Source organism: Petaurus breviceps, unplaced genomic scaffold (genome assembly GCF_028583685.1).
Source record: "Petaurus breviceps papuanus isolate PSGF00001 unplaced genomic scaffold, PetGlider_PUasm1.0 154, whole genome shotgun sequence".
NCBI lineage: Eukaryota > Metazoa > Chordata > Mammalia > Diprotodontia > Petauridae > Petaurus > Petaurus breviceps.
In genome coordinates, this window is record NW_027185715.1 from 3,379,629 (window position 1) to 3,401,114 (window position 21,486).

Here is a 21,486-nt window from a genome sequence, read left to right on the forward strand (position 1 = left end):
GGAAGGAAGGAAGGAAGGAAGGAAGGAAGGAAGGAAGGAAGGAAGGAGGAAGGAAGGAAAGAAAGAAAGGATGGAAGAAAGAAAGAAAGAGAAAGAAAGGAAGGAAGGAAGGAAAGAAAGAAAGGAAAGAAGGAAGGAAGGAAGGAAGAAAGAAAAAAAAGAAAAGTTGGAAGGTGGGGTTCAAAACTTTTGGCTCTTAACAAATGTGACTTCCTGCTTCATGATACAAATGTTATGAATTTTCCTAGGATGCTCTGTAGAAATAATTATATATATATATAATCTCTTATGGAACAAAACACTGGTAAATTAAAGCCTATAGGAATCAGAAATCTATGCATATTCTCCCTGGATATATGTATGACTCTATAAATTAAAGAGAAATATCTTTGAAAAATAAGATTTTCTCATACCAAATCCATTTGCTGCCAAAATTATTTTCTTACAGTTCAAGTCTGTCCTCTCTCACTATCCTATTCAAAAAGTTCCAGTGACTTCCTATTGCTTCTAGGAGAAAAACATAGGCTTTTCTGATTGTCATTGAACATCTGGAGCCAGCTTGCCATTTCAAATTTCTTATGAATCATCTCTCTTCTTGCACCCTGCCTTCCAGCAAAACTGGCTTTCTTACTGTTCCTCGCACATCATTTTCTCATCTCCTCCCTCCCTGCCTTTGCAGTGGCTGTGAGCCACTTGTGGGATGTAGTGCCTCCTTGCCTCTGCCCTTCAAACAGCAGTATCAAACTCAAATAGAAGTAGGGATAACTAATTTGCTCCTAAGAATTCCCGAGAGCCATATATTGACAGTTTTAAAACAGTTACCTATGTTTCAATGTATTTTATTTTGTTAAGTATTTCCCAATTGCATTTTAATCTGATTCAGCTGCACTTGGGAGTGTGGCCTGGGCCTGTGGACTGTGTATTTGATAGCTCCGTGTCCTTCAAGGCTTACCTCTAATGTTGCCTTCTGCATGAAATCTGTCTTGATCCTCTCAGGTCTTCAGTGCCTTGCCCTTAGTCCTGCAAATTATCTTGTATTTCTTTGCATACATTGGGTTGTGTCACTTTAATCTTTAGATCACAGGGCCTAGACAGTATCTGGCATACAGAGGTGGAGGGACAGGACTTGTTTTTCTTATTGTGGTTCATTGGTATAGAAAACTCTTGGCAGCTATTTGCTTGTAAATATTAATAACTGGCTCTAGATGGAGTGGAGTGGGGGGACAATATTGTTTGCTTGACAACTTTTGAGATCAGTTTCCATTATTAACAGTTTTCCCCTCACTTTCTTAAGTCTAGGCAATCAACCAAAAAATAAACCAAGCCCTAATTTATAGTGTTTGCTCATTTCTGAGGGGTAAATGCTCACACTGAAAGTTTAACCATGGGCTCTGACCCTCTTGGAACTGGTTTCAGCATCCCTTGCCTCAGGGCTAAAGATATACCCTTTAGCAATGCAGTTTGGCACTTTCTTAGATGGTTGTTTAGAACACTGAGATGTTAGTTGATTTGTCCAGGGTGAAACAGCCAGGATGTGTCAGCAGTAGGACTTAAACTCTGGTCTTCCTTATTTCAAGGTCATCTCTCTCACCACTATTTATTCTATGGGGTTTAACAGAATGTTTCTTTATTGTATTTATTTGTACAGTAGAAAGAAGATTAGATTTGGATAAAGAGCCTTTGTGTAGAAATAATCCTGTTACTAGAACTATGACCTTGGGCCTGTCTAAGAGGCATGATTCTTGGACTGCTAGATAATATGACCATTTCACCTCTCTAGGCCTAATTTTTTTTTCCTCTTTAAAATGAGAGGGTTAGAATAGATAAATTCCAAGGACCCTTCTAGCTCTAAAATTTTATGATCTACATAACCTGCAAACCTATTCACACAATGTCCATGATAATCATCAAAAACTACTCTGCTTCTTTTTTTTCTCCTTAACTGTCTTGTTGTCTTTATGCTCATGGGAAGGAAAGATTCTCTCTTTTTTTTTGTACGAGACTTATATTATTCAAATGATCATCATTGCCTCATATTCCTTTAATTACTCTGACTTTGTGGGTCACATGTTAATAGTTTCCTTCCTCCTTCCATCCTTTCTTCCTTCTTCCTTCCTTCCTTCCTTCCTTCCTTCTTTCACTCTCTCCCTCTTTCCTTCCTTCCTCCCTTCTTTCTTTCCTTCTTTCACTCCTTCCTTCCTTCTTTCACTCCTTCTTTCCTTCCTTCCCTTTTCTCTCTCCATTCCTTACTTCTTTCCTTCCTTCTTCCCTCCTTCCTTCCCTACCTACTTCCATCCTTCCTGCCTGCATTCTCCTTTCATACCTAATCAGACATAGTAGCCATGTTAATAGGTGTTCCATAAATATTACTCTATTGGATAACCGACTGGATGGATTTCATGACTCATTTAAATGTGTAATGTAGTAGGAAAAGTATTAAGCTTGAATTTAGAAATCTGGAGGGTCCTAAGTTCATATCCCTACCTCTGACACTTCCTAGCTATGGACCATGGACAATGCTTTCCTCATCAGTAGAAAGGAGAAAACAATACTTATTATACCCACTACCTTACAGAGTTTTTGTGAGGAAAGTGCTTCATAAATCTTAAAGAACTCAATCAATGTGAATTCTTGCTATTATTTCTAAAAGCTGTATTCAGGTGATTCCATCTCACAGTGTATCCAGCATTATTCATTTGAAGTTGTCCTTCACTTAGGCCACTCCCAGCTTCTGTCTAAGCTGTCTTATACTGGTCCTCCTTCAGCTCAACATGCAGCCAAAATTTGCAAGTGGTATCCATCCCTCCCAGTCCAGAGGAGCCACTTTCAGGATATAATTTTTCATATTGTCATACTCACTCCATGCATTCTTTTGGCCAATTCTACATTACTTTCAATGTTGCAGTAAGTGTGACTCATGTGGTGGCAATATTAAAGGTGCCCAAAAGAACCTTGAGTGTGGCCCAAAGCCCAGCATGATGTACACTGCAGACTCAAGTCTTAAGTGGGATCTGGAGGCACATTGGCTGCAGGGTAGTCTACTTTAAACTTGACATGTATTAAATAAATTTAAAAGTCATTCTGAATAGATTCCTAAGTTCCAGCAAATATGTCCTTAATTTTAGATTCACAGATGTATAGCTGGAAGAGATCTCAAAAGTCACCTCATCTTTTTTACTCATAAGGAATCTGAGACCAAGAGAGATTAAGCAACTTGACCCAATGTCACACCAGCAGTAAGAGGCGGGACTGAGATTCAAACTCAGGGTTTCTAATCCCAAATTCAGTGCCATTTTCACTATACTGACTGTCTTATTTAAGCTTGTGGTCAATTCATAGCTATATATTAACTCTGAAAAAGTGTCCATGATGGCTTTTACAAAGAAGGCATAAATGTTATGGTTCTCTTTAGTGACAAACTTAAAGACTTTTAATGAAATCCATAGCCAACTGAGGCAACTCATTGGTCTAGAAGTTTAACATCATCTAGGTCCTGATTTCTTATTATGCTGTGGGGCATATCTGCATAAAAAAGTATTTATGAATGAAACAGTTATCTCCTAAAGATTCAATGTTTTTATATCCTGATTTTTCTAGTGTAAAGGGATTGTTCTCCAACTTAAGAATACTAAAAGTCATTTGGTCCAAACTTCCACCTTAATGTAAGAATTTTTTCTATACCATCCTTGAAAAATTATGATCCAAACTTATGGGTTTCCTGTAACAGTGGGAACTCAGCACTTCATGAGGTACAACTATCTGTCAAAGATTTCATATTACTGAGTTGAAAGTTGAGTCTTCATGTAGCTTCTTTTCAGCCTCTGCCTCTACACAGAATGCCTTAATCACTCTTCAGGATGTTAAACTTTTAGATGTGTGAAGGTTTGTTGAACTGCAAACGCAGTAAGGTGGGTTGCCTTTGATTTGCAAAGAGGATGGTAACTGCAAAGAACACTTAAGGATAAAGAGAAAGCAATGATACTTTTCATTTTTAAAAATCTATGATTGGGTCAAGATGGCAGAGTAGAAGCAGGAAATTGTGTGTTATCCCACACCAACCACTTCCAATACCTGTAAAATCTGACTCTAAAAAATTTTAGAGCTACAAAACCCACAAAGTGACAGACAGAAACAAATCCCCAGCTGAAGGCAGACTGGTGGCCTAACAGGAAGGATCTATCACACCAGGCTGGGAGCTGAGCACAGTCCCACATGAGCCACATGGGCTGAAACCAGCCAGAGAAGACTTCAGGAGAGTGAATCACTGGCAGCTGTGGTGGTTTCCAGACATTTCAACTTATAAATGCCAAAGGGAAAGTAAAAGGTCAGTGGGGAGCCCTGTTGATCCAGGGTAAGAGAAGAGTAAGGTCCAGCCCCTGCCTCTGTGGTGAGAGGTGGCAGAGGAGTGGCAGCTGCAGATGCTGCCACATGGCTGCCTCTGGAGCCCCTGGCCTGCAGATCATAGGGGGACCAAGTAATCATTCGGAGAGTAATTACTCTGCTTGAATCTGGGTCACAGATGGTGGTGGTGGTCCTGGGTTGAGGAACCCCAGTGTATCACAGCTTGTGGTGACTGTAGAGAGGGCACCCTCCTCATAGCTCTGACAACATTTGTAAAAACCCCAGCAATTTGGGACACAGCTCTCTTCACTATGGAAGCAGAGTACTACTGTGGCAAAGAGCTCAAAAATCAAGTAATTGGCTGACAAGATGAGCAAACAGGAAGCACAATCAGATCATAGAATCCTTTTTTGTGGGGACAAAAAGGATCAAAACATGGAATGAGAGGAAGACACCAAAGTCAAAACTCCTGAAACAAAAGTTCCCAAGAATTGGTTACAGGCCATGGTGGAACTCAAGAAGAATTTTGAAAATCAAGTAAGAGAAGCGGAGGAAAAATTTGGATGAGAAATGAGAATGATGCAAGAAAATCATGAAAAGCAAGTCAACAGCCTGACTGAGGAAAGCACCTTAAAGAATTGACTGACTCAAATGGCAAAAGAGGCCCAAAAAGCCAAATTTTCCCACATAGAAAAGGAATTTCAAAAAAGTCACTGAAGAGAATGATTCCTTCAAAATTAGATTGGAGCCAATGGAAGCTAATGACTGTATGAGAAATCAAGATACTATAAAAGAGATCCAAACAAATGAAAAAAATAGAAGACAATTTGATGAAATAACTCACTAAAAAAACACTGACCTGGAAAATAGATCCAGGAAAGATAATTTTAAAAGTATTGGACTACCTGAAAACCATCATTAAAAAAAGAGTTTAGAAATAATCCTTCAAGAAATTCTCAAGGAAAATTGCCCTGATATTCTAGAACCAGAGGGCAAAATAGAAATCGAAAGAATCCACCAATCACCTATTGAAAAAGATCTCCAAAGGAAAACTCCTAAGAATATTACAGCCAAATTTCAAAGTTCCCAGGTCAAGGAGAAAATATTACTATCAGGATGAAACAATTTGAGTATTGTGGAAATGCAATCAGGATAACGCAAGATCTAGCAGCTTCTTCATTAAAGCCTCAAAGTGCTTGGAATATGATATTCCAGAGGTCTAAGGAGCTAGGATTAAAAGCAAGAATCACCTACCCAGCAAAACTGAGTATAATGCTTCAGGGGAAAATATGGTCATTCAATGAAATAGAGGACTTTCAAGCATTCTTGATGAAAAGGCCAGAGCTGAACAGAAATTTGACTTTCAAATACAAGAAGCAAGAGAAGCATGAGAAGGTAAACAGGAAAAAGAAAACTTATTAGAGTTGAATTATTTAAATTCCTACATGGAAAAGCAATAACTGTAACTCATGAAACTTTTCTCAGTATGAGGATAGTTAAATGGAACATATATGCATATATTTGTACACATACATATGTATGTATATGAGGGTGTATGTGTGTTTAAACATGTATGAGTGTGTGTATATGTGTGTACATGTACATAAATAGAGGACACAGGATCAATTGAATATGAAGGGATAATATCTAATAATAAAATTAAGAGGTGAGAGAGGTATATATAAGGAGGAGAAAGGGAGAGCTAGAATAGGGTAAATTATCTCATATAAAAGAGGCAAGAAAAAAACTGTTACAATGGAGGGGAAGAGCAGGAAGGTGAAAAGGAATGGGTAAACCTTATTTTCATTGAATTTGGCTTAAGGAGGGAATAACATACACACTCAATTGAGTATCTTATCCTTCAGGAAAATAAAGGGATAAGGGGGGGGGATGATCAAAGGGAGGGCAGATTGGGGGAGAGGGTAGTTAGAAGCAAACACTTTTGAAAAGGGACAGGGTCAAAGGAGAAAATAGAATAAGTGGGGGGGAGGGATAGGATGGAGGGAAATATAGTAGTCTTTCACAATATATCTACTATGGAAATGTTTTGCATAACTACACATGTACAGACTATATTGAATATTGAATTGCTTGTCTTCCCAGTGAGGGTGGGTGAGGAGGGAAGAAGGGAAATAATGTGGAACTCAAAGTTTAAAAAAATCTTTAAAAACTTGTTTTTTACATGCAACTGGAAAATAAGATATACAGGTACGGGGGTATAGAAATCTATCTTTCCCTACTAGAAAGTTAGGGAGGGGGAATGGGGAGGCTATGAGAGAGCAGATTAGGGGAAGGGGTATTCAGTAGGCTCACTATCTTGGGGTGTGGGTAGGGGAAAGATGGGGAGAAAATTTATAACTTAAAATCTTGTGGAAATAAATGTTCACAACATTGACAAAAAAGTAAATAGATATTTAAAGGATTTTTTTTAAATCTCTGATTAGTGGTGATTCCTAAGTGCTTCTATCATTGTTCTGCTGTTTCGGTTATGCCCTACTCTTTTGACCCTATTTGAGGTTTTTTTGGCAAAGATCCTGGAGTGATTTGCCATTTCCTTCTCCAGTTCCTTTTACAGATGAGGAGACTGAAGGCAAACAGGGTTAAGTGATTTGCCCAGGTTCACACAGCTAGTAAGTACCTGAGACCAGATTTGAACTCATGAAGATGAATCTTCCTGACTCCAGTCTGGCCACTCTATTTACTGTACCACTTACCTCCCTAACTAGGCATACAATAACTCTTTTCTTTTGGTTTAATAATTTTAATCATTTTGATTTAATCATATTTTGCTTTTAAATCACTTTTATTTCCATCAATTGCGTGCAATATTCCCATATCCCCTTATCCCTCCAATAAAAAAAGAGAGAAACCATTTTTTAAAAAAAATTTCTCCACATAGGGCCAAATTTGGTCAATTATAAGGATGTAATATTGACTATGATTTATTATTCTTTCCATTTCCATTATTATGCTTATTGTGTATGTTGTTTTCTTGATTCTGTTTACCTCAAGTTTCATATATATCTTCATGCATTTCTCTAAATTCTACATATTTGTTGTTTCTTATGGTACAATTATGTTTCAGTGCATTCATGGACCACAATTTGTTCAGTCATTCTCCAGATGATAAGTATCTGTTTTGTCTCCTGTTCCTCACTACTACCAAAAATATTGCTACAGATATTTTGCTATATAAAGAACCTTTCTTTATATCATTAGGCTCTTTGGCCTATGTGGAAATTGGGTCAAAGGATATGGACTATTTCAGTCACTTTTCCCCCACGTAATTACAAAACGTTTTCTAGAATGGTTAGACCAATTTAAAGCACACCAACAGAGATCATGTTCTTGCTCTTCCATAACCTTTTCAACATTGACTATTTTAATCTTTCATGATTATTTCTTTTTAACAAAGATGTCCAACAGGGTCACCAAAGAAAATGAAGCATTTTTAAGCATTGTAGTAGAATTCTGGACTCTGGCTTGGTATATATCCAGAAAGCAGATCTCTTAAACATGCTATGAGTTGGGCCTCAGAAAAAGAAAAGTATGTACCCTTCACACCCCAATCTGGCCTCAGATTATATTTTTCCTGCTTTTGGCTGTCCAAGTCTAACACACAATCTATAAAACTTACCTGCTTTCTAAGTCGTTAATTTTTTGGTTAGATCTGACAACTTAGGGAGTTTTGGGGAGGGAGGCAGACATGGAAATTTCCATTGAGAATGTACAGCCTGTACCTCTACACACTACTCACTTATTAATCCAACTCTTACACTATGTCATGATTTTGAATTCTGACCAAACTATAAATTCCTCGCCTCAAATCATTTTCTCTAGTGTCCTGACATACCTAAGGCCCTAGTTGGAGGTCCTAGTTTCGCAGCTATAGCCTTCAGCTGCAAGAGGGATTACAAGAAATAAGGTCAGAAGCTGTGAAGCCCTGTTATGCATTTGGCAGACATGTGCCCTTCTAGGAATAACTTATCATTCTGATGGCAGTCCATGGTGCTGACAGCCTAACTGGGGCTGCATTTGGGTGAGGTACTACTGCTTATGGGGCAGTGGTACAAATGCACAATAAAATAAAAACTAATTCACACCTCCCAACAACCCTCAGAGCCCTCAACACACAGGCACACCATCAAAGAATAAATGTTTCCAGCAGGTTGTAATATCTGGGTCATTTAGTCTGCTGAAGGTAAATGCAACATGGCATCTCAAAAAATAAATATTAAATTGATATTAAAAGATCAAATTAAAAAAACAAAACAGAATAGGATGAAAATTTCATTCTATAGCATATGTGGCCAAAAGAGACCTAAGTGTTCATGAATGCTTGTTTTAGAGCTACCTGTACCTCTGGAAAAAAAGGAATTGTTATGTCCCACATGACTCAGGGTTTTTTATTTCTCTAGCAAAGTTATTGTGTAACAAAATGGTATGTGGGTTATGTGCTTCAAAAACAACCTTGTGATATAAAAATATCACTGAATAATCATAACATCTTAGGAATGGAAGGGACTTTAGATAGTGCCAACTCCAGCTGACCTTTCCCCCTTCCCCTTGGGACCTTCTCACTAAATATCTGACATAGCCATCAAGTGAATTCATGACTGACTTCAAATCAACAATAACCAAACATGTTAAGGACCTGCTTTGTGTAAAGCACTATATTGGGAACTGGTCACGTAAAGATGAAAACAATGATACGGTCCCTGTGCTAAAGGAGATCAGAATCTGATGGATGGTGGGGGGAGAGAAATGCAAAAAGTATACAAAAATGCAAAGTACAAAGTAGAATTTGATTGAAGCAAAAGTTATATCTGTACAAAATGCTTTAGGAAAATTTGAAGTTGGATACTGTTCCTCCTTAAAACTCAATGATTCAGAATACCTCAGAACAATTCTTTTGGGGAGAAGGATACTCATGGGAATTGAGACTAGATTTGAGAATTGACTGCTTGAAAATTGAGGCAAGATTTCTCTAAAACTGCATTGACTTCCTTCTTGAAGGAAATTAATAACTTTTTCAAAATTCCTTGCTCTTTGCTGCTCTTAATCTCTTCTATCAGCCCAAATTTGTTCATATTTTTCAGGACAAAGTTGACTAGCAACAAAGAAAACAGAAGAGAAGAGAGTTGAAAGAATAAATAAAATAAAATTAGGCAAAAATTCTTTCTGTATATAAATTACATGGTGGGTTGACATATTTTTAAACTAATAGTTATACTATTCCCCAGTAATTACTGAATGATTTTAATTCTGATTGTTGAACTTTGCTATCATGCAGAAATATCTTTGCATGGTTTGTGAGTGTCATTTACCAAGACACAAGTTTAGTAGGACCTTAGGTTTACATGTTTAGTTCTGTTAGAGGATTCTGAAGATTGGTCTTGGCAACACCCAATCAGCTAGGATATGGAAAGGCTGAGCTGGTTAAAGTCACATGGCTAGGTACTGTCAGGTTATAATGACAAGCAAAGAAGTACTTAGCACCCTATTTCAGCTACTTAGTATTTAGCACCTTGTTTGAGTAGCTTGTGTTTTGAAGGTGGGAGGAACTTGCTGATGCAACAGGAAGGGTGGGACAGGAAGGAGAACCACCATATATAAGGAGGAGCACAAGCTGGGACTGAGCAGAATTGAGAAGGGAACACTTGTGGCAGGCGGCACTCTGTTGTCTGTTTGTGTCGATTTGTGCTTGTGATAGTTTGTACAGAAGCCCTGGGACCTTAGTGGAAGCCCTGAAAGAGGATTTTCTTGTTATCTGTATACAGAACTCCTGGAGGAGGATTTCAGAGGTCCTGGATCTGTGCTGGTGATATGTGTTGACTTCTTGGACCTTGTTTGTGTGTCTGAGTTGATTTCACAGTCAGATAGTGAATTGATGATGGTGCTGACAATGTGCATGAATGTTGTTTTAACTCTGTTAAGCTTTGTCTTCCCAGAAACAGAAATTGCAAAGGACTAGAGGTGTACTGGACACTATGAGCTTAAATATGCAATGGGAATTGGATGAGGAACTGGACGAGGAGCTGAGAGCTGTCTGCCTGTGAATCCAGGTGATGGTTGGGTAGATTCAGGCAAGAGCTGTACCCATGGAAGAGGAGCCATGGAATCTGGGAGCCAGCCTGGGGCCAAGATGAAAAGACCTCTCCTTGGGTACTTAGTGCTGACTGAGAAGGTCATGATTTACTGTGGCCTAGGGGTGGGAGAACTTTTTGTTTCATACCTTGTACCCCTTAAGGATGATTGGAAATTAATCCCCAATCAATAAAAAAGAAGACTTTTTGAATGAGAGCTTAAGACAATGCAACCTAGGGGTGGGAAAACTTTGACCTTTGTACTTTTTGTCCCTTAGGGCAGATTGCTCCTTAAGGATGATGTGGCCACTTTAGTAATAAGTTGTTATGTCATATTATTGTGAATGCTGTACTTTCATTTCTGTGAACATTTTATCTTAGTTTATATAGAGAGTTCACTATACTATGTGATCAGAACATTAAAGCTATTCACAGCAGCAGTCCTCTAGAGAGCTGCTTGTACTTGGCTGTACACAGGTCTGAATCTAGAAGTCATGACTTTTGTAGAGAGGCAGATTTAGCCATTTTGTAGAAAAGAACATAATAAGCACCATGTGTGGGGTTAAGGCTACCAAGAAAAGCAGAAGTATTCTCTGCTTTCAAGGGGCTTACATTCCGATTGTTGAAAGACAACATGCAAATAAATAACTATGTTCATACATAATACTTAGATTTGATTGGGGGAGGACTTCCCAAAACTTAAAGTTGTGTAAAAGTGAAATGGGCTGCCTTGGGTGATATCTCAGTAGGTTTTCAAGAAAAGCTGGATAAAGGAAATAGAACCAAGATGGCAGATTAGAGGCAGAAATTCAGTCAAGCTCTCCTAAAATTCCCCTCCAGACAACTTTAAAATAATGTTGGAATAGCAGAGCCAAGAAAAGGTCAAGGTGAGACATTTTTCCAGTCTAAAACAACTTAGAAGGTGAGCAGGAGAGAGCCATGACATTAGGGTGAGGACTGGCCTGGAGTGCACATAGCAACACTAGTCATGGACCTTGGAGGTAGCTGCTTCAGGAGCTCTCAGAAAGATATGGCAAGGAGGTCAGACAACTGGTCAGAGATTACAAGGGACCCTTTGCTGGCATTAGGTGTAGCATTAGGTGTAGCCTAATTGCCCACATAAAGTTCTGGGTCACAGTTCTAGGGCAAAGAGGAGTACTTGTGATCGTTCACAAAGGAGAAGGGTCCCTGGTGAACAGGAGACCTGGTCACAATTCCAGGGCCAAGAGGACCACTAGCACTATAAGCTTCAAAGAAGTAGGAGTGTTTCCTGGGTAAAGATCAGAATACAGACAAGGAGAGCAATGACTGCACTTCTCCCAGGATCATACCATCTTGGAAGCATCAAAAACTTGTAGACCCTCAGAACTATTTCTGAAAATAGCAACACAAAGTCTGAAGCTTGGAAGAGTGCTTTCTCATATCTAGATGAGCAGATTTAACATAAATTTAACATAAAGTTCAAAGTCAAGAAATAGACTGGAGGGGTGGCTAAGTGGCACAGTGAATAGAGCACCAGCCCTGGAGTCAGGAGGACCTGAGTTCAAATCTGGCCTCAGACACTTAACACATAAAACTAGCCATGTGACCTTGGGCAAGTCACTTAGCCCCAACTGCCCCCCACAAAGCAAAAAAAAAAATAGATGGTGGTAAAAGCATAAGCATTCAGAATGCCAAAGGAAAGAATTCCTTAAAAAGCAGAATAGCCCAATGAAAAAGGAGGTACAGAAATTCAATGAGAAAAAAAAACCACCTTCTTAAGAAGTAGAATTCTCCAAACAGAAAAACAGGTACAAAATCTCACTTGAAGAAAATAACTCCTTAAAAATTATAATTAAGCAAAGTGAAAACTAATGACTCCATTAGACATCAAAAAAACAATAAAAATCAAATCAAAAGAATAAAAAAATAAAAGAAAATGTGAAATATCCCATCAGAACTGCCCTAGAAATCAGTTTGAGGAGAAATCACTTAAGAATTATTGAACTACCTGAAAGCCATGACCAAAAAATAAAAACCCAAAAACAAATTAGAAAAGAAAACTACTCCAGTATCTTAGATCTAGAGGGTAAAATCAAAATTGAAAAAATTCACTGATTAACTCCTAAAAGAGATAACAAAATAAAAATTCTCTGGAATGTTATAACCAAACTCCAGTGCTGCCAGGCCAAAAAGAAAATATTGCAAATAGTTAGAAACTCCCCCCTCCCCCAACAATTTGAATATCATAGAGCCAGTTAGGATGACACAAGATTTAACAGCTTCCATGTTAAAGGAACAGAAGACTTGGAATATGATATTCTGCAAGGCAAAGGAGCTAGGCTTACAACCAAAAATAACCTACCATCAAAACTAAAATCCTTCAGGGTAAAATGAATATTTAATGAAAAAGAGGACTTTCAGTTATTCCTGATGAAAAGAGCAGAACTGAACAGAAAATCTGACATTTAAACATAAGACTCAAGAGAAGCATAAAAAGGTAAACATGAAAGAGAAATTACATGAGATTGAATAAATCTAACCTGTTTATATTCCTATATAGGAATATGATACATCTAACTCCTCAGAATTTTATCATTATTAGGTCAATTGGAAGTAGTCTATAGAGAGAGCATGGGTATAAGTCAATTTATGTTGGGATGATCTCCCCAAAAAAGGAAGGGGGAGAAAGAGGAATGCACTGGGAAGAGAGGAAAAGGAGAGGTAGAATGGGGAAAATTTTCTTGCATAAAAGAGGCATGCAAGGAAGAGCTTTTAACAATAGATGGTAAAATGGGAGTGGCAGTCAATAGTTGAACCTCACTTTCATGAGAAGTGGTTCAAAGAGGGAAGAATACACACACACACACACACACACACACACACACACTCATTTGGGAATCTTTTGACTGCTATCATGAAATTGAATCTAGCTGTTTAGTCTGATTGTCCTAACTGGGCTTAATTAGTAAAGCTTAAGAGCACCTGAGAAACTACAGCTTTCAATATCCTTCTATCCAATGCAGACAAGACTCCTTTTCTCAAAGAATTTATCATCTGCTGGATATTCAAAAAATGTGTGTGCCCAAATGAGTCTAGTCTTTGGCCAACAATGGGATTTGAGAACTGCCTCTCACAAAAATTTCAATACATGTAATCTACTCTATCGTTAAAAAATAGATTGAATAATCAACTTTTGCCATGTACTTGGATAAGTGTGAAATTTCATTTATTTTTAATATGTATCTTAACACTCTTTCTATAGCCTCACATGATCAGTTTTAGAGTTGGAAGAGTTGGATTTGAATCTCAATTACATCTTAAGACCTGGGTATCCTTGTTTAATGTTTCTGAACCTCAGAACTGAACTGGATGAGTTCTGAGGTCCTTTCCAGATCAAATTCCGTGATCCTCTGTTGCTGTCTTTTCCTTTTGTGATCCCCAGCTTGTCATTCTCCCACTGCTTTCATGGGAACATGAGAAGAAGAATGGTCTATTTATGGTGAACAGACCTTATCCAGAAATTCAGTTGTCTTGCCTTTGACCTGTAATTGACTTTTAGGAAGAAACTACAAGGCAGCCACTGGGGAGTCCACAGAGGTCAGAGTAAAATGCTTTTGTTTTTTATCCAAGACTTTGTTACTGAATCCTTCCATCCAGGAGCTAAACAATAGGCAGGAAAGAGTCAGAGATATAAAAGACTGAGTTGAAGTGTAGGGGTTGGAGAGCTCCCTCTTGTGCTACTTGCAGACAATTTAGAGATGGAGAGGCAAAGATGGGGAAGAGCTGATTGGACAGAGGCAATGGACAGCTGCTAATGCTGCAATCTAAGTCCTTTTGCCAGCTCTTTCTGCAACTCTTCCACTCAGGAGACCAGAGCTTCCTTCTTAGGGACCCACAACTCTTTTCTGGTTCTCCCATGCCCTTCCTTGACTGCTAGACCAAAATAACTAGCTGGGAAGTTAGGGCTTTTATTTTTCCCCCTTAACTGTCTGCTTTCAATTTTTTTTTTCAAATTATCTTATAAAATTTCACAGCCATCAATTCTTTTTTTTTGCCTTTTGGAGGGCAATTGGGGTTAAGTAACTTGCCCAAGGTTACACAGCTAGTTTTTTTGTGTGTGTGGGTGTTAAATATCTGAGGCCAGAACGAACTTGGGTCCTCCTGACTCCCCTGACTCTGGGGCCGGTGCTTCACTCACTGTGCCACCTAGCCGCCCCACAGCCATCAATTCTTCATCAGTTTGGTTATTGGGGTGCATGTTGTTGGGGAGCTGGAGATGAAAAAATCTGCTTTTAAAACAGAATTTCTTAACCTTGTATGAATGAACTTTAAAAAAAAACTTTTTGATAATGACAATTCAATATAATTTGAAATTATATTGAATTCCTATGCAATTTACTCTACGAATTTAAAAACATTCTGAGAATGGATCTCCAGGCTTCACCAAGCTGCCAGAGAGGTCTATGACACAGAAAAGGTTAAGGAACCCTCTCTCCCCCTGGCCGTAAATGACAGGAAGCATTTTTCCTAGCACAAAGCTAGGTGGGAGCAGAGCCATAGAGAGAATGCTTATTGTTTTTCCACTTCTGTGGAGTCAAAATGAAGTCTCTGAGACTCAAAGGAGATAGATACCCCCTGGAAATCTTGAATCCTAAAGCCTCTTTTAGTCTGAGAGCCCTTGAGGTGGGGCTGGTTTCTTCTCCCAGGTTCCATGATGAAAGAGTGAAAATCTCCCACGGACCAATGAATTGTGATCTTCACAAATCGGGGACTGGACTAAATTGGACTAAACACACTCTCACTGTTTTTGTTGTTCTTCCTGTTGTCCCTTCAGCCATTTCAGTTGTGTCTGACTCCTTGTGATCCCATTTGGGGTTTTCTTGGCAGAAATACTAGAGTGGTTTGCCATTTCCTTTTCCAGATCATTTTACAGTTAACAGACTGAGGCAAACAGTATTAAGTGATTTGTCCAAGGTCACACAGCTTGTAAGTGTAGGAGGCAGAATTTGAACTCAGGAAAATGAGTCTTCCTGATTCCAGGTCTGGCACTCTATCCACTGTACCACCTAGCCACCCTATACACTCTCATAAACATTTCCAATTATCCACGATACATAGAATCGACTCAAATTTATTTTCCCCCCTAGGATTTGGGATTTGAAACTAGATCCTGTCTATTAGGTCCAGTTCTCTTCTCCCTATCCTATGGTGGTTAACCATTTTCTATTCATTTTGACTTTGTTCTAAGCTCAGTTGGCTAGAAGCTTAACTCCCAGATAGATGAGTTGCTACTTTATATTATTTTCTATCCCCTTATTTTCCCTTTACCTCAGAGGTTGGTTAGTGATAGCCTTATTATTTCTTCGTTTTTTTGACATACAAAATGTCTTTGTGAACTTGACAAAATATGCTCAAGCAAAATCCAAAAGGCTAGGTGTGTTGCCTACACATTCAATATATTTCATTTTTCTTACCACAAGTTTCCAGTCAATAAGCTGTGATTACAACTATGCCTATGGCCATAATGATGAGGATTTCAGTATTGTAATCAAGTATAGTCTCCTTAGGGGCTTGCATTACCATTTTTGCAGCTTCTTGGAGGAGATTTCAGAGTTCAGCTTTGGGGCTATCCTTTCCCTAAAGAGGCAGATCACAAATCTTGTGTAGAGGGCACCAAGGTACCTTGTTGTTTTTGTTGTTGGTGGTTTTTTTAAATTTTTTGAGAGCAATGAAATATTAAAAAAAATTTTTTTAAGAAATCGGGGCTAAGTAACTTGCTCAAAGTTACACAGCCAGTTATTTCTGCACGTGGTGCCAAGTATCTGAGCCCGGATTTGAACCCCAGCTCATCCCGACACTGGAGCTGGTGCTCTTACTCGCTGAGCCACCTGGCCACCCCTAAGCAATTGGGGTTAAGTAACTTGCTCAAGTTTACACGGCCAGGTGTTTCTGGGTGGGTGCTAAGTGTCTGAGCCTGGACTCAATACACAAGTCATCCTGACAGTGGAGTCAGTGCTCTTACCTGCTGTGCTACCTGGCCGCCCCGAGAGCAATGAAATATTGAAGAACAAATTATCAACATCTCTTTCTTGGACCATTCTCTTAAAGGATCTAGAGATATGTATTTATTTCCTGATCACAGAGGGGGATATACAGCAGAGTGACTATCTTCCAGACTATTCTTCATAACATTTTGGAAATCTTTCCAGACCACAATAAAAATTCTTCAATTATCATAAGAGCAAAAATAACTTCAAGAAGTTTAGAAATCTCTGTTCGGTGTTGATGCCTTTTTCTGAAGTACTCAGTAGAGTAATAGGTGCTATAGAAAAGTTAATTGTTGTTCCTGTTATTAAAGAGACTTATCATATGATAGAAACCATTCTGGGTGGAAGACTGACAATTGGAGGGAAGGGGCAGTCATGTTTTAGCACCTGGAACTTCGATGGCATTGTTCTATGCTGCCCTACTGAAAAGCAGTTATACAGTAAAGTTAGAATATTCTTTCAGTTGAGATTTTTGCACTTGGTTAAATAGAAGCCACCTAGCCAGTCTGACAGCACTAAAAATGTGCTGTTCTGAATAGTTTGTTTCCTGGGGGACATTTCCTCTGAACTTCAGTGGCTGTAAACTTCTCTTGGATTGAAGCAGCAGAGTCTTCATGCTAGGGACTGGAGAGCCTCCCATTCAAATGTCAACCGTTTCTATCTAACTGAGGAGAGACACAGGAATGCTCATAGCCTCATACTGAGTCTTAATGCCCCTTGGGCTTGGTGAAACATCTGCTAGAGTATTGAATTTTAAGTTCAAATTTATTTTCTTATCATGATCAATTCTATCAAGATTCAGATTATTCTCATAATTAAGTCATCTAATCTAAGAAATAGTCCATTCAATCAGTCTACTTGGGAGGATAGTTTTAAAATTCAAATGTTTAATTATTCAATATTGGCTACTCCAAAAGAACAATATGCCTAAAGTAACATATGTATCTCCAAATAAAATAACCCAATGGAAAGAAAAGTGGTGACAGCGACAAAATATAAGTGAAAGGATAACTTTCTATCCAGGCTCCAAATACCTAGCCAATAAGGGCTAATTTTCTTTTGGTGAAATATTTCCCTTTATTTTAAGTCAGCAGTCCCAATGGCCTGAACATATCTGTTTATATTAGCATTTTCCAAGCTTTTTAGTTTCCTATTAAGGAAATTATTTTTGTCAAAATAGTTTCAGAAATGGTCACATTTCTTGTACTGCTTTTAAGGTAAAGGAACAGAGCTATTTCAAGAACTCTTTATTTTTTAACCCTTGGGACCTTAACCCTTTAAACTTTAGGTCATTTTTCTTCCCAAGTGTTTGAGAAGGAGATAATTATGTTGCAGAATTTAGTTAGCTTTTGTTTTGTGGAAGCAGAAACCCCTCTCTCTTGTTTGTGAAAAAAAATTGCTTTTAGTTGTCAAATTTGAAGATATGTGACTCTATACCTGGTCATTTCTGATCATGTCTTTATAGCTAAAACAACTATGAACTTATAGTTGAATGGGCACTTGGAAGTCTATCCTAACTCTCCTTGTTTTGTTGTTGTTCAGTCATTTTGTGACCCCATTTGGGGGTTTCTTGGCAGAGATATTGGAGTAGTTTGCCATTTTCCTTCTCCGGCTTGTTTATACTTGAGGGAACTGAGGGTAACAGGGTTAAGTGACTTACCCAGGATTACCCAGCTAGTAAGTGTCTGAGGCCATATTTGAACTCAGGAAGATGAGTCTTCCTGACTCCAAACCTGGCACTTTATGCGCTATGGCACCACCTAGCCACCTTCCTCCTTGTAATTCCTACCAATTATACACAAGTACAAATTAATACTCTACAAATTATTCAGTATTTCCATAGACTCTTAGCATTTTACATATAGAGTCAGAAATAATCTTAAAATGTATTTAGTCTGACTCTTCGTTTTATAGACAAGGAAACTAAAGTCAAGGCTAAGCGACTTGTTCACTAATTCACAGGGAGTCAGTGGCAAAGCTTGGATTAGAAATTGGCATTCATTCCATTATATGCAATGCTGATTTTTGACTTGAGTCAATAAGCATTTATTAGCATCTGCTATGTGCCAGACCCTGTACTAAATGGTGAGAATATGAAAAATGGCAATAATATTCATAATCATCATCCCTGCTCTCTAGGAGGTCATGGTCTGACAGTAGAGGGAACAATTCTGTACAAACTAGATATATACTGGATAAATGGGAGAAAATCACCAGAGGGAAGACATCAGCATTAAGAAAAAGCTTCTCATAGAAGGTTGGATTTTATCTGGGACATGTCTTCATGAAGAAGAAAGCAGGGGGGCAGCTAGGTGATGCAGCAAAATCAGGAAGAGCTGAACTCAAATCTGGTCTCAGATACTTGCTAGCTATGTGACCCTAGGCAAGTCATTTAATCCTATTTACTTCAGTTTCCTCATTTGTCAAATGAGCTGAAGAAGGAAATGGAAAATCACCCCAGTTTCTTAGCCAAGAAAATTTCACCTAGGGTCACAAAGAGAAAGACACAAGTGAAATGACTGAACAACAGCAACAACAATAACAAAAGGAAGACAGGAGATGAAGATGAGGAAGGAGATAATTCAAGGCATGGGGGTGATAACCAGTGAAAATGTGTGGAGCTGGGAGATCAAGTGTCTTATGTGAGGAGCAGCAAAGAGGCCAGTGTCACTGGATCACTTAGTACACAGAGAGAGTAAGGTATAAAAGCCTGGAAAGGTAGGAAGGGATCTGGCTATGAAAGTTTTTAAAAGGCAGGGTTTTTTTATATTGAAAGTAATAGGGAGCTACTGGATTTTACTGAATAGAAATATGACATGGTCAGTTCTTCAATTTAGGAAAAGAAAATTGATAGCTGAGTGAAGTGGAATAGGGAGAATGACTGGAATAGGGAGAGACATGAGGCATGGAAGCTGTTAAACCAAGTATGAGAAGCTTTCCAGAGGACTGCTTCTGGAACAGCTTTTCAAGGTTCTGATTACACAGTATAGTAAACTCTCTATTTATTCAGTAACAAACTAACAAAACATTCAAAGAAAATCAAGGTACAGCATTCACCATGTCACAACTTAACAACTTATCACTAAAATGGCCATGTAGTTTTCACCAAAGTGGTCACATAGTTTTAAACAAGTACATGCATTTAGTAACTCAATCATTTAATACATCCTTAATTCAATTACAAAATACAGAGGTCAAAGTCCTCTACCCACAGGGTACAATCAAGTTACAATATCATCAATCACTGCTCAGTACCCTCTTAAGGGGTAGTGGAAAATAGAAAGGCCATCTACCAGTAGGTCACAAGTAAGTTACAATTTCATCAGTCAGCATTAAATAAATACCCAAGGAGAGGTCTTTTTGTCTTGACTTGAGACAGGCTCTCAGCTTCCATGGTTCCTCTTCCATAGTCCCAGCTCCTGCCCAAATCTAACCAACTTCCACCTGAGTTCAAAAGCAGACACCTCCCAGTTCCTTGTCTGGCCCTCCATGCAGATCCTGTTCCATATTGAAGCTCACAGTGTCTAGTCCACCTCAAGTCCTTCACAGTCTCTGTTCCTGGGAAGAGAAAACTTAACAGAGTCATAACAATATCTACACACATCAAGCTTAGCAGAATTACAACAATATTCACACACATGGTTGGAACTATCATCTCAATTCACCTTCTGCCTGTGAAATCAACATAGACCCAAAACAGACAGAGAAAATACTGACACCACAGTCACGATTTCTCTGGTAGCTGTGGCTGGCCATTGGAAGTCCTCGGCAGCTTGGCTGGTTCTTGGAAGCTCTCAGCAGGAGTTTGGCTGGCTCTCAGAAGAAGTTCTGCCACCACAAGTTCTGTTCTCAAAATCAAAATCACTTTCTCCAGCTCCATTCTCAAAATCACTTTTCCCAGCCTCCACATGGCTTACTCCAAGAAGCACTGTCTCAATTCTCAGTTCTCATTTCTCTTCTCAGTTCTTCTCAATTCTCAGTTCAGTCTTCAATCCAGCAGTATCAGCCCAGCCTCCAGATGCTCGCTGAGAGAAATTCTGTGTCTCTCAGCTAGGGCTTTTCTTTATATATGATATTAGCTCCTCCTTGTTCAGTCCCTTCCTGTTACATCAGCAACAGGGGTTCATACTTTCTGTTTCTTGACAGGGGCTTAATATAATTAACTTGAAACTAAGTGCTAAGTACCTGTTAACCTGCCAATACAAAGGGATCTTCAAATTCCATTACTATTACAGAAGCCAACCAGAATTCTATTACAAGAGTCTGGGTGTGAAGTGATGAGGGGGCAGTACCAGGAAGATGGCAGGATCAGAGAAGAGAAGAGGGTGAATACAAGAAATGTTCCAAAGGCATAATTGATGGGCCTTGGCCACAGATTGGACAGGGGAAGAAAGATAAGTGAGGAACTAAGGAATACACACGTTTCAAAGCCTAGGTGACTGGGAGGATGGTGGGGCCCTCAATAGTAATAAGAGTCATAACAATATCTATATACATCAGGAAGGAAAGAGGAATAATAAAATTCAGTTTTGAACAGGTTGAGTTGAAGATGTCTTAATTGACTTCACTGTGCCACCTAGCTGCCCCCACATAATCAATTCTTAAGCAAGTTCAGAGAATCATTGACTTTCGAGGCTGGAAGGAGCCTTAGAAGTTAGCAAATCCAACCCTGACTTGAAGCTTGAATTAATGAATAATTTAATTTTAATTTCATAAGTTCACTTTGGGCCAGGCACTGTGCTAAGCATTGTGGATACAAATAGAAAAAGCATGTAAGTATCTGCTGTCAAAGAGAATGCATTCTATAATGGAAAAAGATAGTGCATATAGGAGAATGGTGACCAAGGAATGATGCTTTAGTTAGAGGAATCACAAAGATAGTGAGTAGAGTTACACTGAAATTGATTGACCTCCCCAGGAATGGTAGTGTTGAATTGATTATTGTTCCTGGAGCTAGAAGTAGAAGGGCAGGCAGATGAAAGGTACCCAGTGAGAAGCTGAGAAACCCAGAGACACTCAGAGGGAAATTG

General features: G+C 38.8%; 2 long non-coding RNA genes across 2 annotated transcripts in view; both read right to left on the reverse strand.

The window, feature by feature from the left end:
• The window catches only part of LOC138156295 (uncharacterized), a 207,004-nt gene that overhangs the window by 123,597 nt on the left and 61,921 nt on the right, over positions 1 to 21,486 (reverse strand). The gene's annotated exons all lie outside the window — the stretch shown is intronic.
• Positions 19,368 to 21,486, reverse strand: part of LOC138156300 (uncharacterized) — a 31,482-nt gene continuing 29,363 nt past the window's right edge. The window contains exon 3 of the long non-coding RNA XR_011167120.1: positions 19,368 to 20,014. This is a non-coding gene — a long non-coding RNA (uncharacterized lncRNA). The remainder of the gene's footprint in view (positions 20,015 to 21,486) is intronic.